We start from the raw sequence: 16,403 nt of genomic DNA, 5'->3' as shown, positions 1-16,403 counted from the left end.
GAACCCGAGTACGGTCTCTCTGGACTGGACCAGTACGGTCCCTCTGGACTGGACCAGTACGGTCCCTCTGGACTGAACCCGAGTACGGTCCCTCTGGACCGGACCAGTACGGTCCCTCTGGACTGGACCAGTACGGTCCCTCTGGACTGAACCCGAGTACGGTCCCTCTGGACTGAACCCGAGTACGGTCCCTCTGGACTGGACCAGTACGGTCTCTCTGGACTGGACCAGTACGGTCCCTCTGGACTGGACCAGTACGGTCTCTCTGGACTGGACCAGTACGGTCCCTCTGGACTGGACACAGTGATGAACACGTTCACAACGTCGTTTCTGGTCATCTCGAACTCTTGATAGGAGGAAGATACTGTAATCTCTGTGAAACCAATGTGGCTCTAAAGATGTAAACTGTACATTTACAAATAAATAGACCAACCTTTAAATACCACAGGTCTGGGTGATGATGAATAAAGATTTATATTTATAACCTACGGTTTTAGTAGGCTAATAGGCAACAGTGGTGGTGATAGATAAGTATGTATGGTTATCGTTCTACATTATTTAGCTAACATTGTTTAAATACAGTTTTATCGCAGTATCTCAAACGGTAAAGTGGTTTTACATGGTGGCTATTCCAATGCCGTATATCAGGAGACCTGTTCCAAGCTGTTCTTTGTCTTTCTGCGTGTTTTGCACAATTTCACCAATAGGTGGCACTACAAGACAACTGGTAAATGGAACTAATCATGGACCCCAGTACAACACAATTACACACTGTACACCAATTGAAAAGATGAAATTGCTTCCTTAAAATAGAGAAATTATTTTTCTGTAATGTTTACAGGATTCATTTTTGCCTGCTAATTTTTCTAGTTTGCTCCAGTTGGCTTAATTTTCTTATTATTGACTGAATGGCTAGAATGAGACAATGGTTTTTATGTGTCTAAAGTGTTTTTTTTTTCTTTTTTTTTTACAAAATACAAAATCTGCAAAAGTAGAGCTTCCCACATTTAATATGCTTAATAATCATACTTTGGTCTTGGCAGTTTCTTGAACTCGACCTAATCAGGTTTGTTTTTCATATGGTGCTGAACACTGACAGATGGCTTAAGCTCCTGTCTGTTCTTAGCCTGCGTTATGAGACTGACGTGGGTGTTTATGCAGTGGTGATGGTGGCATTTGTCAGGTCCTTTCTCTCGTGCAATCTTGCGCACTAGAACAAGGAGGGGCCCATCTCTACGCTTATCAGCCATCGCACTACTACAAAATGTTCACTAGTGTCATAATAGTAACTGGGTCTTAAATCAAAACATTTACTCAGGAGAGGAAAACACACAGCAAGTATCAGCAGGCCTGGGCAGAAGGTTACATACGAATGAAGCTCTATGAACGCAGAAGAGAAGGACTAGGTGCATTGGTGAGCATGTGTCTATACTGAATTACATTTCCAGATGTTTCTCTGCTGCCTGCGTGAGCAGGTCTCTATTCTCAGTACCTTGGCTGTGAGTGGAGTGCATTTGTGGATTTGTGTCAACCCGGTGGCAGACACACTGACAGTAGGGAAGGTTTTAGGACCTCTCTGAGGAGAAGTCATGTGTGAAGAGTGTGAGAGGGCGAAGGCTGACAACGCTGCTTCTAAACAAGCTCTTACCTGTTGAAAGGTCCAGTTGTGATATGCCCATTTTTCCTGGATGGAGTGTGGACTCCTCCTTCCTCCTGGGCTGTCACTGCCTCCATCATCACCTCACTACAGGATCAGCCTCTGTGTCTGACATTCTCCATTTTGCATATTTGAGTGGTAGGCAATTGGATCTGTGTGTGTGTGTGTGTGTGTGTGTGTATGTGTGTGAGAGAGAGAGAGAGAGAGAGAGAGAGAGAGAGAGGAAGATAAAGATAGATAAAGAGAAGGTTTGACTGCTTTATGCTGTGTGAGAGGTTGAATTTCTGTAGGGAGTTTTGCATATGAATGAAGTGTGTGATTGCATGGGAGAAGGAATAACTTTACTGGTGAGCATGTGTCTAAATTGAATTGCATTTCCAGACCTTTCTCTGCTGTGTGCTTGAGGAGGTCTCTAGTTTTGGTGTCTTGGCAAGAATTCATGTCTATGACTGGTGTCTTTTGAATCACCTTGAAAAGGAGAGCAGATTTTGATAGCATTCCCATTTCATTCCCTGCATGCTTAAGTGTCTGCACTTCTTTTGGAAGTCATGATGGAATACATACTGGAAACTTAGTATTCATCGAGGTCTTCAGTCATTGCTCTGTTCAGGTGATCAAAGATTTTCGTGTCTGTTTGCCTTATGGTTACCTCTAAGCTCTCTCTTCATAAAAGTGTGCTGCAATGAATCCATTACTGACCAAATTTAAACAAATGCATGACTTTATAGAGAAAACACTGCCTGGACACGAAGAGAACTGTAGTGGAAACATCTGAGGGAACCTTCTACAGATATGGTGTATATAAACCTGCCCCATGGTTTTAAAAGTTAGCATTAATAAATCAAAGGGATATGGGGCAAACTTCACCCAGTAGATTACAAATAATCAATATGACAGATGACAATCAAGGATTGCCTGAATGCTAAGTAGTTCATTTCACCATGATTTACTATTCTCATGAGACTGGAAACTTTGCGTAGGTTTATAATCATTCAAACACACAAGGGCATTCAGGAGTGATTCAGGAGTGATTTAGGAATGATTCAGGAGTGATTCAGGAGTGATTCAGGACTGATTCAGGAGTGATTCGGGAATGATTCAGGAGTGATTCAGGAGTGATTCAGGACTGATTCAGGAGTGATTCAGGAGTGATTCAGGAGTGATTCAGGAATGATTCAGGACTGATTCAGGAGTGATTCAGGAGTGATTCAGGAATGATTCAGGAGTGATTCGGGAGTGATTCAGGAATGATTCAGGACTGATTCAGGAGTGATATCTCATGGGACATGTCATCAGATATATGACACAGAACAAGGAAACTGTGGCAGTAAAAATCTCTAGCATTACAAAGATGAAGGAGGTTTATCTGTCTGGGAATGGCTGCTTAGTTGCCACTCTTTAGTTACACCTTATGCATCTTATAACATTACTCAAGGTCAGGATTACCCATGAGATCCACATACCTTTTGGCAGCCTACACAAATATCCTATATGTACCATGAAGTTTCCATCATTTGGTTTCTATCACTCAGATCTTCCACTGAGATCCAATTGTTTGTGTGTGTTGTTATCTCAGTAATAGGTTTCGGCAGGCCTAACTGCAAACAGACATGTGGGAATAAATCACATTTTATGAAGACTTTTGCACAGCTTAACCAAAAATGTTGGCATTACCTATCACATACACACACACACACACACACACACACACACACACACACACACACACACACACACACACATACACTTCCAAGCGCCTAGATTTTGTATAATGAAGCATCACTGTCTGTCTGGAACACTATTGCTTTTATGACACATTTGAGCAGAGGTGGTGTTAGGGCTGTAGGGTGTTCATTTGAGCAGAGGTGGTGTTAGGGCTGTAGGGTGTTCATTTGAGCAGAGGTGGTGTTCGGGCTGTAGGGTGTTCATTTGAGCAGAGGTGGTGTTAGGGCTGTAGGGTGTTCATTTGAGCAGAGGTGGTGTTCGGGCTGTAGGGTGTTCATTTGAAGGGTGTATTGGATGAGGGGGAGGGGGGGATCTGTTTTTTTGCACCCCGTCTCTGCTCATATTCACCCTTAACAGCAGAATAAACAACGACAGGGTGGAGAAGTTACAGACACCTCATCCAGCATGTGTGAAAATAAAGCTGCTCTATGGGTGGAGTGTGTCTTCAACAATCATGGAAATTTCATACGGCCGTGCCACGACGCAAGGCAGCCTGCACGATAATAATGACAGTAAATCAGTGCTGTGCAAGTCAAGGCTTACGTGTGCTTACTGGCATTTGCTGGGTTACTGGAAATGCCGCCCAACATGGTGACTGGCCTCACTGGCTGCAGCTAATTAATGTGGGCTGCAGTCGGGCAGGTGCAGCCCGTCGTCTGACGGCACTGTAGACGTGATAGCGGCCGTCCACGTTGGCTTCACCTGCTAGGAACGATGTTCTGTTATTGCCTAATCACACATAATAATGTCTCACATAGTCAATGTTCTGGGATGTTAAAGATAGTAGGACAACTTGTTCCATCATATCAATTCATGTTACCCAAAGATTTAGCTGGACTTGACTTGTTAATCTATAATGTTCATCATCTTTAATGTTTACTTTAGTCTTGCGTGCAAAGAAGATCAGAGATCATGTTCGTCTTTGATGACATTCACACTTTTCCAAGACCTTTCTCAGATGGAAACATTGATTACGACTCTTAACTGTCTCTTTGGAACTCAAAATACCAACTGGAAAATATGACCTAAAAATAATCTCTTGTGCTGAGAGATGAGCTGTTGATGTGGCGGAACAAACAGAAATCTGCCGATTTACTGCGGTTTCATCACTCCCTGATCAGGTTTCTATAAATACCACCGCTAGCACTAATGCACAACTCTCTGATGAATGACAAGGAAGTTCTTGTCAGGCAGGGACAGCAGGCCGGGCGGAGAGGGACAAGGGTGGTGGGAACGAATGGCTGTATGTGGGTAAAGAAGGGCGAGACGGTCGGGACACCATGGAGGACGTCTCAGTCCTAGGGCTGTTTGCACTTCTCTGTCTGCCAGACTCCACACTCGTGTGCTTCACCTGTGTTTGGCTTCTTGAAGTCCCCCTGTTTCTTTTCCAAAACACAGACGTTACTGGGAGACCTGAGTGAAGGAGCCTTGTGCTCTCAACGTCTCACTCAGCAGGCAGTATGGCGGTGTGATTAGTCTGAGTGAACGGTTGCTGTTATCCAGACCTTTCAGATCGGAAGCTCAGAAATGTTGGATTAGCTTACTATGAATGCCTCACCCCCCTACAGAGGTACTGTAGTATCTACTCAGTAAATACTCTGTGCTTTACAATTGAACTGTTGACAAAACAGAACCATAGCATATACAGTTACAGGTGTACACTGTTTATGTGATAACACAGTAATGGATGTGCATCTGTGCATTTAAAAATGAAAGACAAAAAGGGTCTAAAACGCAAGTCGATAAGTACCTTTGTCCAGGACCATTACAGACCCAGAAAGACATGCTGTGCATGTGGGCGGGACTGCAGCAGGGTGGAGCAGGTCCAGCGCTGGAAAGGCCGACACCTGTGAGGATCTGCTAAGATCTACAGCACCAGGCTGTCAGGATCAGTGGGCCGCCGACCCACACGCAGGCTGACGGTGTGCAGGCCTCACAGCCTCACTCCCAACGTACAGCTCCTTCACACACACTACTGCACCGTGGCAGCCAACAGAAATGAACACCCAGAATGAAACTCTTTAAAAATATTCTTTTGTAATTTGAGAATGGAGCATTTTTCAAAAAGCACTGTGTGTTTTCCAGGTCAGTTTGGGAGGTGGCTGTGTTTGGAAAATATGGCAAAAAATGTTTGGAAAAAAACATGCGGACCTCCATAATACAGCAGTCATTCCTTGGAATGATGAAAGAATGATACAAACATGGTGTAATTGTAGCCGTCATCTTTTGCCCTTTCCAACAGTTCTCTTAATTTACCTTGCCGGCATGCGTAAACGTTTTGCAGACAAAAGTGCTGCAGGATGGATGACCCTGGAAGAGACTCACTGACATCTCCTCCAGCGCTTCTTGGAGCCGACTGCTCACTGATGTCTCTGTAGGGGATTCCAGGGAAGCTGTGAGAAGGTTCATTAGCTGTTGATGATCCAGGTGATGCAATGATAAGACCTCGCGCTGAAGGATCGTTCCCCAGTCACCAGGGGCAACAGCTCTCCGAGTCTTTGACCGCCGCATTTTTGCTGGAGTGCATCAGGTCTGCTCTCTGATTAATGATCAATACTTGACACATTGAGCTACAAAATGGGGATTTATTATGCCTTTTGGGTAAAGTTGTGGTAATGCACATCAAATTGTGACTCTGATCGTGTAATCCTTATCAGCTGGTTTCTATATTAGCCAAGAGAGTGTAATCACATAGGTCATGACAATGGTAGAGAAACACACAGCATCTTTAAAATATTTACAGTAAATGCAATGGGTTGGGCTGAAGACACAGCAGTCTGCTGACTTTCTGAACATTCGAGCAGGCTCCTGCTTGAGACTGGATGCATGACTCACCAGAAGTCCATCTCAAGCTGGCCTTGGGAATTGCTTTGCTATGTGGGAACCACCAGTATCCCAGAGAGTGGCTCAATTATAAACCACAATATTGTTCTGCAGTCTGACAGAGAAGCAGTTCTGAGGTAAGAGAGACAAAGTCAACCCAGGAGAAATGCTAAGCTCACGCTAACGTAGCACTCAGAGAGTCTGGCAGAGAATGCCCAGATATGTCAAACGCTAGCTGCCTTTTTGATCCAGCACAAATGAGTGACCTCCAAGACTGAACGTTCACTATTATGAACCCTGACTCCAAACATGAGGGACATGTGTTAAACACCCGTACGTTTCAGCCCTCTGTTTCACCTCTGCTCGCTACAACCTGCAACCTGTCGGCGCGGCGGTGGCTAACGTACGGCTGTGCGTGGGCAGCGTGGCGAGGAGCGGATACGGTGTGGGCCGAACCCCCTGACAGCGGAGCGGGACCAGGTACCAAGAGCAACACGGGGGGCCGCAGTGCAGAATTAAAGGAAAATGGGAAGGCAGCTCTGTGGTCCGGCTCTCAGCAGGCTGTAGGTCGCGAGAGAAAAGCCAGCCAAAGGTGTCTGGGCTGATGAGTTGTAAACCGCACCAAAATATGACGGGATCGGCATTAAAGCTGCTTTTCAAGACACTTATAGTATTTTTGTGCGCTGGGTTAGCAAAATAAATGGTCCACAGCCTGGTGTTTGGGTTTCTGTGGAATTCGACAGATGCAGTAGTAGTCACAGGAGTGGCGATTGGCAGTCAAGAGCACAGAGTGTTGTCCTCACACACCCCTTCAGGGAAGCTGGTGGGAGTGAACCCAGCACTTGATATACTGATTCAAACCAGAGGCTTCAGTGCACTTTACGTAGAAAGATTGCAGAGCTTGTCAGAGTTTCATATAGGGGGGATGGGGAATGAAATGTGTCTTTGTGCTGTATGATTGAGTGGATTATTCAGCAGAGCCCATAAGTCTCTCTCACATCCTTTCAGTGTGATCACTTCTACATGATGGCCTCACCAACCACTACTTGCATGTTGCCATGGTTAGCCTATTTATGACACCTGTATAGAGGGATAAAATGAGAGAGAGAGAAACAGAGAGAGAGAGAGAGAGAGAGAGAGAGAGAGAGGGAGGGATGACTTTAGCCTTGTCTACTGGTATATTTGGATCCATACTCCTTTAGAGCACAGTGCCCTCATCTTGCCACCAGTCATAACCACAGCGTGCTTGTCTGTAAGCCCACATAAACTCAGCAGCTGACGTGAGCATCAGTACAGCAGTGGGAGAGAGTAGGAACACAAACATCTCTGCTCACTCAGCCAGTTCATTCATTCATTATGTAACTGATCAGAATGGCCAAGGGTCAGATGTCAAACAGGAAGATATGCAGTTCTTATTGTGTTCCTTCACATCTATATTAAAAGTTAAAGTTAAAATATCAGTATTAGATTATGGTGAGTATTACAGTGTAATATCATTTACACTTGGACCACAAGCTATGTCAGTTGTGAATACCTTGCAACAGACATCTGAGACTGACACTCAGGGTTGCAACTACATGCTTTCTGAGGTGTATGCAAACATACTATCGGCGCCCCATACCCCCCCCCCCCCCCCCCCCATACTCCACCCCCACCCCCCACCAACTCGGCAAATAATTTTCTGGCATCGATTTGGCGCCCCCTCTAGTGCAGCGCCCCTATGAGTCACATACGCTGCATACCCCCTTTTTGCGCCACTGCTGACATTGACACTGTGTCTGACAAAATAGCTAATTACCTTGTGTGTTATGGTGATGCAGAGGTTATGTTAGAAAAATACTTTGGTTATTTATACAGTGATTTTTCTTTTACTATGACAACAGGGGTGGGAATAGTTCTGGCCCACATGACATCAGACCTGTGATAAAGGACACACAATAATGTTGAAATGATGTCCCAGCCTGTTGATAGAAGATCAGACAGAAGGCCGAGTGGGAGACATCGCGTCTGCAGCGTACGGGAACTAATCCTTTTAGCATAAAACCAGGTGTGTTGAGTTGGGAGACTGGTGGCGATTGGGGGGGGGATTAGAGTGCCAGTGTCATGTTCAAATAGCTCCTACGCTCTTTAAATTCAAACAAAAGAGAATATATGAATTTGGGCTGCGGCGAGGACTTTGTTATGCTGCGTTTTCCACGCTGACATCATGGCCAAGACAAATAGCGCATAAGCAAGGCCACTTCAAAGTCGGGCAGGCCGACCCGAACAGCCTGGGCCTGCGAACACGCCCTCGGCCAAGACACGCAGCGCCGTCCCAGGTGTCCGCAGCCGTGTGCCGCTCGTCTTCCTCCACACCCGCTCTCGCTGCATTTGCATAAGAACTTTCCACTTGAGGTAGTTTCTTTACGTCTCTCAGCCTCTCCTGTTTTACAAGGTTCTTTAAAGTTTCCAGACAGGATTATTAAGTATTCAAGAAGGCTAGGTGGCTAGGGTCTCATAAGTGCCCGATAGAAGTGGCAGGGATCAGAGCTGCGGTCCCATTGTCCTGCTGGATGGCTCCCCTGTCCCCTTTGTGCCTTGCACTGTGTGCAGAGATTCAGATGGTCACTGCTTCTCTAGGCTGCCATGTCATTTTGGGCAAGGCTCACTTGAAAGAGCCAGTGCACTCTTAGAGAGCTCATGATGCTCGTTAAAGCACTTTTATGTTTCAGCTCTCACCGCCTCACTTGGAATATGTCATGTTCGATTTTTTTTGCGCTGCTATTGTAATCGCTGTGCGAGAGAGTAAGTCTTGGCTCACAGAGAGGATGGAGTGAGAAAGGTTGTCTCAAATGCTTCTGTGTGAGTGGGATAGTCTTGTTTTCACAAAGGATCTCTAATGTTGCAATATAATTAAGAACATTGGGGTTGTCAGCTGACATGTCCCTTGTGAAACTGAAAGGTGTTATAACTCATCTTATTCACTGAAATAACAATTTAAAGACAGCCCAGCCCAAGTCAACCCAGAAATGCGAGCCTGCTATTGTTACTCAAAGAATACTAAAAGGAAGGATGACAACGCCTGTTTGGGATCTGATAAAGCTCCATATCACCAGCCTTCCAAAGTCAATGTTGTGTCATGTCTGTAACAAACCGAAGCAGGAAGAACTGTAGTTCGTGGAGAACGCCCATGAGCACATTTGACAACAGACCTCTCGTCACCTGGAGACTCACGTTCTCTCATCCCTCCCAGCAAGGATGACCTAAGCTTCTTTAAGTTCATGCTGTTCTACGATGCCAGCTTTTCTCATTGCTAATTAGTCTCTGTGGATGACTGTATTATTGACAGCCTGTGTTTTGCACTCAAGGAGCATTCTCCCGTTGAACTTGAGACTTGGCACAAACACCAACAGATCTGATCAGCACGTGGCTGGCCTGATAATACCTCACCGTGAATTTGTCTGTTCAACTCCTAATGGAAAGCAGGCCCAATTAATATGAGATTCCTGCATGTGATTAATGATATTGATTCAATTTTCCAATCCTATGTTTTTCAGACCGCTCCGAAACATTTCATCAGTGTTGCCATGGGCAATTATGGTGATTGTTCACTGCTGGCATCAAAGGCTGGTCGTGAGAAAGGGAGAGAATCTTGAATTAGTTCTTGCATACTTGGAAAGACCCAATAACAAGTCTGATGTCTCTCATTAGTTCCTCTTGCACGTAATCAGAGAGGACGCAGGGAAAATGTCAGCTATTCAAATAACGCCTTAATGTCGGCTTGTATAAGTGATTACATGGATAAAAACTTGCCGCTAACAACAGCCAGTATGTCTCTGATGTGAAACAAGACCATAGTATGTAAAAGCTCTGTGTAGATATGAGGGCAATAGGAAAGGTTAGATGACCAAGATGCAAAACCGATGATACCAACCAAGATGGAGATTGAAGTTGCAACTGGTGTAACCTGCAAACTCTGCTTGATTAATCAGCTTGGCATTCTTCTGAAATGTCAGATACGCAAACATAGAGGGGTCAACAACCGGGCGTACCTGGGCTCACGAAATTCCAGTTCTGCAAAAGCGGAGCTATAGTGCAGGCACAAAACGCAGCATCTGAGCTTGGTGAAAGATAAGGTTCTACAATCCAGACCTATACATTTCCTGCATTTATTTTGGTACAGGTGGATATATTCGGCTTTGTTCTCTCTAGATTCTAATCACTTCCAGTTGACATTTCAGTTTTTGTAGAACCTAACAAAATTGTTCATAATTGTGGTGAACGCTCTTCCATCTGCAAGCAAAGCACCACAGCAGTTTTTACCTAGATTTACTTTTCATTAAACAGACTGATGCTGGATAGTGATACTCACCCAGATTTTGACTGAAGTGATTTATTCACTGCTTTAACTTCAGTGATGCCGGTAACGCGTTACTTAGTAACGCGTTACTGTAGTCGGACTACTTTTTTCAGTAACGAGTAGTCTAACGCAACTACTATTTAAAAACTAGTAGTCAGATTAAAGTTACTTATCTAAAACATCGTGCGTTACTATTTCTGCATTTCGGGGGAACGTATGTTATATTTATTCATTCTTATTTTTTGGCTACACGTTTCTTACGCGGTTACGTCATCTCTGCTCTGCGGCGCCAAAGTCAGATGGAAGGAGAGGTTCGCCTTTAGCAGCTGGAAATACAGGCATTATTTTGATTTTATTTCGGCTAAGGAAGACAACATTAAGGTCCGTTGTACACTCTGTCCTGGCGACAGAGTGCTGTCTACTTTCAAAAACACAACGTCAAACCTGAAAAAAAAAAAAAAAACCGGGGCTTGGCGGCGAACGTAAATTGTTACCGGGCGGGGTGTAAAATTGACTAAATTCAGTATTATATCGCGATCGATCGATCGCCGGTGGTTGGCGCCAGATCGAACTAGTAACTCATTGAATCATAGATGTGGATCAGAGGTAAATAAACTGGATTTTTTTTTCGGCGTGAGATATCGGAAGTGTAGCGTAAGCGTGTGAAGACAGTCAAATGCGTGTGTCTCAATGCGTGACAGTTGGCAACCCTGTAAGTGGGCGGAGTTGAACAGAAAGACTGTCTTATTTATTTATTTTAAAAACATGTAAGCCTATTTCAAGAAAAAGTTTACAAATGCCAGTGTCATTTTTGATGTTCCGGTTAAAATACATGTCAATAAAGTGAGTATTGGCAGAACTGGTAGTCATTTTCATGTTATAGGGGCGGGGGATCAGCCTCTGCTGAAAGTAACTAAAAGTAATCTAACTTAGTTACTTTTAAAAGCAAGTAGTCAGTAACTTAACTGAGTTACTTTTTAAAGAAGTAGTCAGTAGTCAGTAGTCGGATTACTGTTTCAAAGTAACTATGGCAACACTGTTTAACTGTAATAGTGATACTCACCCAGATTATGACTTAAGTGATTTATTCACTGCTTTAACTTTAATAGTGATACTCACCCAGATTATGAAGTGATTTATTCACTGCTTTAACTCTAATAGTGATACTCACCCAGATTATGACTGAAGTGATTTATTCACTGCTTTTACTCTAATAGTGATACTCATCCAGATTATGACTGAAGTGATTTATTCACTGCTTTAACTGCGTAGCCTTTTTCCTCTATAACTCTTTCATTTTCACATTTGCACATGTTGCATGACATTATCACACACACAAAGTGTGACAACAGCCTGATTCTATTGGGTTTAATTATTTTGGCATTTTAAAATTAAAGTAGCAGCAGCAATCATTCCACAAATGTGATGAACCCCTGTAACTCTTTCAACAGTTTGATCAGTTTGAACAGACCATGTGACCCTTCCACCAGTGTGATGACCCTGTGACCCTTCTACCAGTGTGATGACCCTGTGACCCTTCTACCAGTGTGATGACCCTGTGACCCTTCCACCAGTGTGATGACCCTGTGACCCTTCTACCAGTGTGGTGACCCTGTGACCCTTCTACCAGCGTGGTGACCATGTGACCCTTCTACCAGTGTGATGACCCTGTGACCCTTCTACCAATGTGATGACCCTGTGACCCTTCTACCAGTGTGATGACCCTGTGACCCTTCTACCAGCGTGGTGACCATGTGACCCTTCTACCAGCGTGGTGACCATGTGACCCTTCTACCAATGTGATGACCCTGTGACCCTTCTACCAGTGTGGTGACCCTGTGACCCTTCTACCAGTGTGGTGACCCTGTGACCCTTCTACCAGTGTGATGACCCTGTGACCCTTCTACCAGTGTGATGACCCTGTGACCCTTCCACCAGTGTGGTGACCCTGTGACCCTTCTACCAGTGTGGTGACCATGTGACCCTTCTACCAGCGTGGTGACCCTGTGACCCTTCTACCAGCGTGATGACCCTGTGACCCTTCTACCAGTGTGGTGACCATGTGACCCTTCTACCAGCGTGGTGACCCTGTGACCCTTCTACCAGTGTGATGACCCTGTGACCCTTCTACCAGTGTGATGACCCTGTGACCCTTCTACCAGCGTGGTGACCCTGTGACCCTTCTACCAGTGTGATGACCCTGTGACCCTTCCACCAGTGTGGTGACCCTGTGACCCTTCTACCAGTGTGGTGACCATGTGACCCTTCTACCAGCGTGGTGACCCTGTGACCCTTCCACCAGTGTGGTGACCCTGTGACCCTTCTACCAGTGTGGTGACCATGTGACCCTTCTACCAGCGTGGTGACCCTGTGACCCTTCTACCAGTGTGATGACCCTGTGACCCTTCTACCAGTGTGATGACCCTGTGACCCTTCTACCAGTGTGATGACCCTGTGACCCTTCTACCAATGTGATGACCCTGTGACCCTTCTACCGGTGTGGTGACCCTGTGACCCTTCTACCGGTGTGGTGACCCTGTGACCCTTCTACCGGTGTGGTGACCCTGTGACCCTTCTACCAGTGTGATGACCCTGTGACCCTTCTACCAATGTGATGACCCTGTGACCCTTCTACCAGTGTGGTGACCCTGTGACCCTTCTACCAGCGTGGTGACCCTGTGACCCTTCTACCAGTGTGATGACCCTGTGACCCTTCTACCAGTGTGATGACCCTGTGACCCTTCTACCAGTGTGATGACCCTGTGACCCTTCTACCAGTGTGAAGTGAGTAGTCACATGGGGCTGTCACAGCCACATGAACCACTAGCAATCGTAGTGAACTTTGTCATGTGTGTCCATTACAAGCTTGATGCTATCAATAATAAATGGGACAGGACCACAGTAGATCATGTTGCAACATGGCAACTAGCTGCGATGCGATTCAAAGAGGCCGGCCGTAGCGTGCCTACCTTGGAAGTGCCGTCTTTTATTCGCTGCTGCACGCCCAAACTGACAGCATGGCTTTATCGATTTTGTAATGACATTTGTGCTCATTTCATCTGCGCAGGGTGCCCCACCCTAACTAGAACCAGATGAGGTGTATGATGTCACACTTGGAGGAGAACCAATCACACATGACCCAACTGGGTGGGTATTTCTGAACTTTAGATAAAAAGGGAGAGAAAGCAAGAAAACATTTTCTAAAGGGACATTTGGTTTTTGGGTTTTGGTTTTTTTTTTGCTTTTTTCTTTTTTCTTTTTTGCTTTTCTAAGGCATGAAGCCTGCAGCTGTTTTTCTGATTGAGAAATGCTCTGCTGGTAATAGAGTGATAGGCAGTGTGAAGCCCCGCCCTCTTTCATGTTGGGGTGCTCATGCAGTCAGGGAAGGACATCACACCCATACACACCCATACACACACACACACACACACACACACCCACACCCGATCACACCATACACACACACACACACACACACACACACACACACACACACACACACACACACACACCCGATCACACACACACACACACACACACACACACACACACACACACACACACACCCGATCACACACACACACACACACACACACACACACACACACACACACACACACACACACACACACACACACACCCGATCACACCATACACACACACACACACACCCACACCCGATCACACACACACACACACACACACACACACACACACACCTAATCACACCCATACACACATACACACACACCCACACACACACACACACACCTGATCACACCCATACACACACACACACACACACACACACACACACCTGATCACACCCATACACACACACACACACACACCCACACCCGATCACTTATTGATATACTTATTGCAGTAAGAACTAACTTGTTTTTCAATCAGCAAGGCCAAATAGACTGAGCAGATTCAATACATATTACAAAAGCAGGACATAAACAAAACTCTGAAGGTCAGTCAAAGTAATTCCAGTGTCAGTGAGTCAGTCATATCTGAAAGTCTCTTTCTTTATCTTGTCCATACATGTTTCCTGGGTTTTAACAGCTAGACAGGAAGCTGTATAGTGCTAGCACTCTCATATAATATGCAGCAGAATTATTTTGCTCTGGCAGTAGGCATTAGCCCCGCCTACTGTGGCAACAAGGGGAACCCAAATGTGCTAGGTCAGAAGAACTTGTGCACACCTCACACGGCTTGATTGGCCTCATGGACTATAATCTGTCCCTAATTCTCACATTTTAATGACCAGTGCGATTGTGTATGCTTAAAAGCTCATTTGGATTCCAGCTCGTCCAGTGCTTGGATTGCTTCATTCGTACATTAGAGTCATGTGCAATACTAAAACAGGCCGTAAAATTAAAATGCTGCCATAACATTTAAATACTTTTTTCTGGTGTTTGCTGTTCAGTATCAAGGCTTAATATTTCCTTAGGAGGGAGCCAAGCCTTTAGTTCACTGGCCAGCTGCATTAGAAAAGTCACTGTACATTCACAGCATGGTGGGATCTTCATCCACCTTTTGTGGCTGTATTTGTCCTGCTCCTGTGTACAGGAGACTTGTCTCTGCACATTTCTCAGCAATTTACGGCAGAGCAAAGAAGACAGGCTAAAGGAAGAGCACCTGACTGGGAATGTCTGATGGAAGTGCAGTCAGCTCCATGAAACTGTGGAGAAACATCAGCATTAAGGAACCATGTGGTGAAGGAGCCCAGACCCTCTGCTGGCTCAGAGACAGAGCACTCTGAAGGGCTTCCTATGGCTTCCACACACTAACACTCTCTTTCTCACACTCTCTCTCACTCTCTCTCTCTCTGCCTCCTTCTCAGACTCTTCTTGGTTCTCTTTTGCAATACTATTGCAATACTATGCATATCTCCTGTCTTATGGTAAATTAAACAAGCACAACTTGAAGGTCTTTGTCTGATTTTCACAGCAAATCTCAAATTCATTATTGAAACGTTTCCAATAAATTCACATTTTATAAAAGGGCAAGAAGAATGGTGAAAGGAATCCATCCTTAGATCTGCTGGCTGTAACTTTATGTCTCCCGTAGAGGCTTCTGACCATGGAAAGTTCTGGACTATGCCGAGTAAAACAGTTATGACTCCGGCTAACAATGAATGGAGCTGCTAAGCCACCTGTTTCCCATGCTTGCCAGAGATATTAAGAAGATATTTTTGAACCAAGAGCTGTTTAAAATATTAAATGGTGTTATTTCCACCATTCTCTCTCCCTCTCTTTTCCAGGTTTTTATAGTGGTGGTTGGGGAATTGTCACAAGTTCAGCCACCAGCTAATGCCTTTTGAAAGCCCATTTACAATAAAGGGCAACCATGTTTTCAACCCAGCGCTTGCCCATTAGCTAACCAGTGCTTTTCCATTTGAAGACTTACTGCTTCAGATGCGTTTTGCTGACTTCAGTCTCCAGTACACACTTCATGCAGTTATAAGCTGTGTACATCACACCACATCTGCTTGTATTATTTCCAAAGTGCCCAAGGGGAGCAGATGCCTCAACTATTAATTACAAACTAGTTTGCAACCAATTCTCTGTTCCTCTCTCTCACTGTGTGTCATTAAAATACACTCACACATAATGTATAAGGCTACTGATGACAACGTAAGAAAAATTTGTTTTTAAGAATTCATTATGTTTAAGATTTCACTCATTACTAGACGTCATTAAGTTTCTTGCCAAAAATGAAATGATGGATCATCCAAAATTTGTTTTAAAATGACTCAGGTTTTCATTTTTTCATTGCTCTCACTGATTAATTTCTGCATCTTTCCCCTCACAAGGTATCGTCAAAGTAAAATTTTTTCCTCACTAAATC

General features: G+C 44.8%; 1 long non-coding RNA gene across 1 annotated transcript; it reads left to right on the top strand.

Moving 5' to 3' along the window:
• Positions 1 to 10,703: 10,703 nt before the first annotated feature.
• Positions 10,704 to 15,481, top strand: LOC143527531 (uncharacterized). Its single transcript, XR_013134154.1, has 4 exons — positions 10,704 to 10,925; positions 11,996 to 13,328; positions 13,612 to 13,691; positions 15,123 to 15,481. It is a non-coding gene; the product is annotated as an uncharacterized LOC143527531 (long non-coding RNA).
• The last annotated feature ends 922 nt before the right edge of the window (positions 15,482 to 16,403 follow it).

Source organism: Brachyhypopomus gauderio, chromosome 11, assembly GCF_052324685.1.
Source record: "Brachyhypopomus gauderio isolate BG-103 chromosome 11, BGAUD_0.2, whole genome shotgun sequence".
In the NCBI taxonomy this organism is placed as follows: Eukaryota; Metazoa; Chordata; class Actinopteri; order Gymnotiformes; family Hypopomidae; genus Brachyhypopomus; species Brachyhypopomus gauderio.
This window is presented reverse-complemented; position numbering and strand designations above follow the sequence as displayed.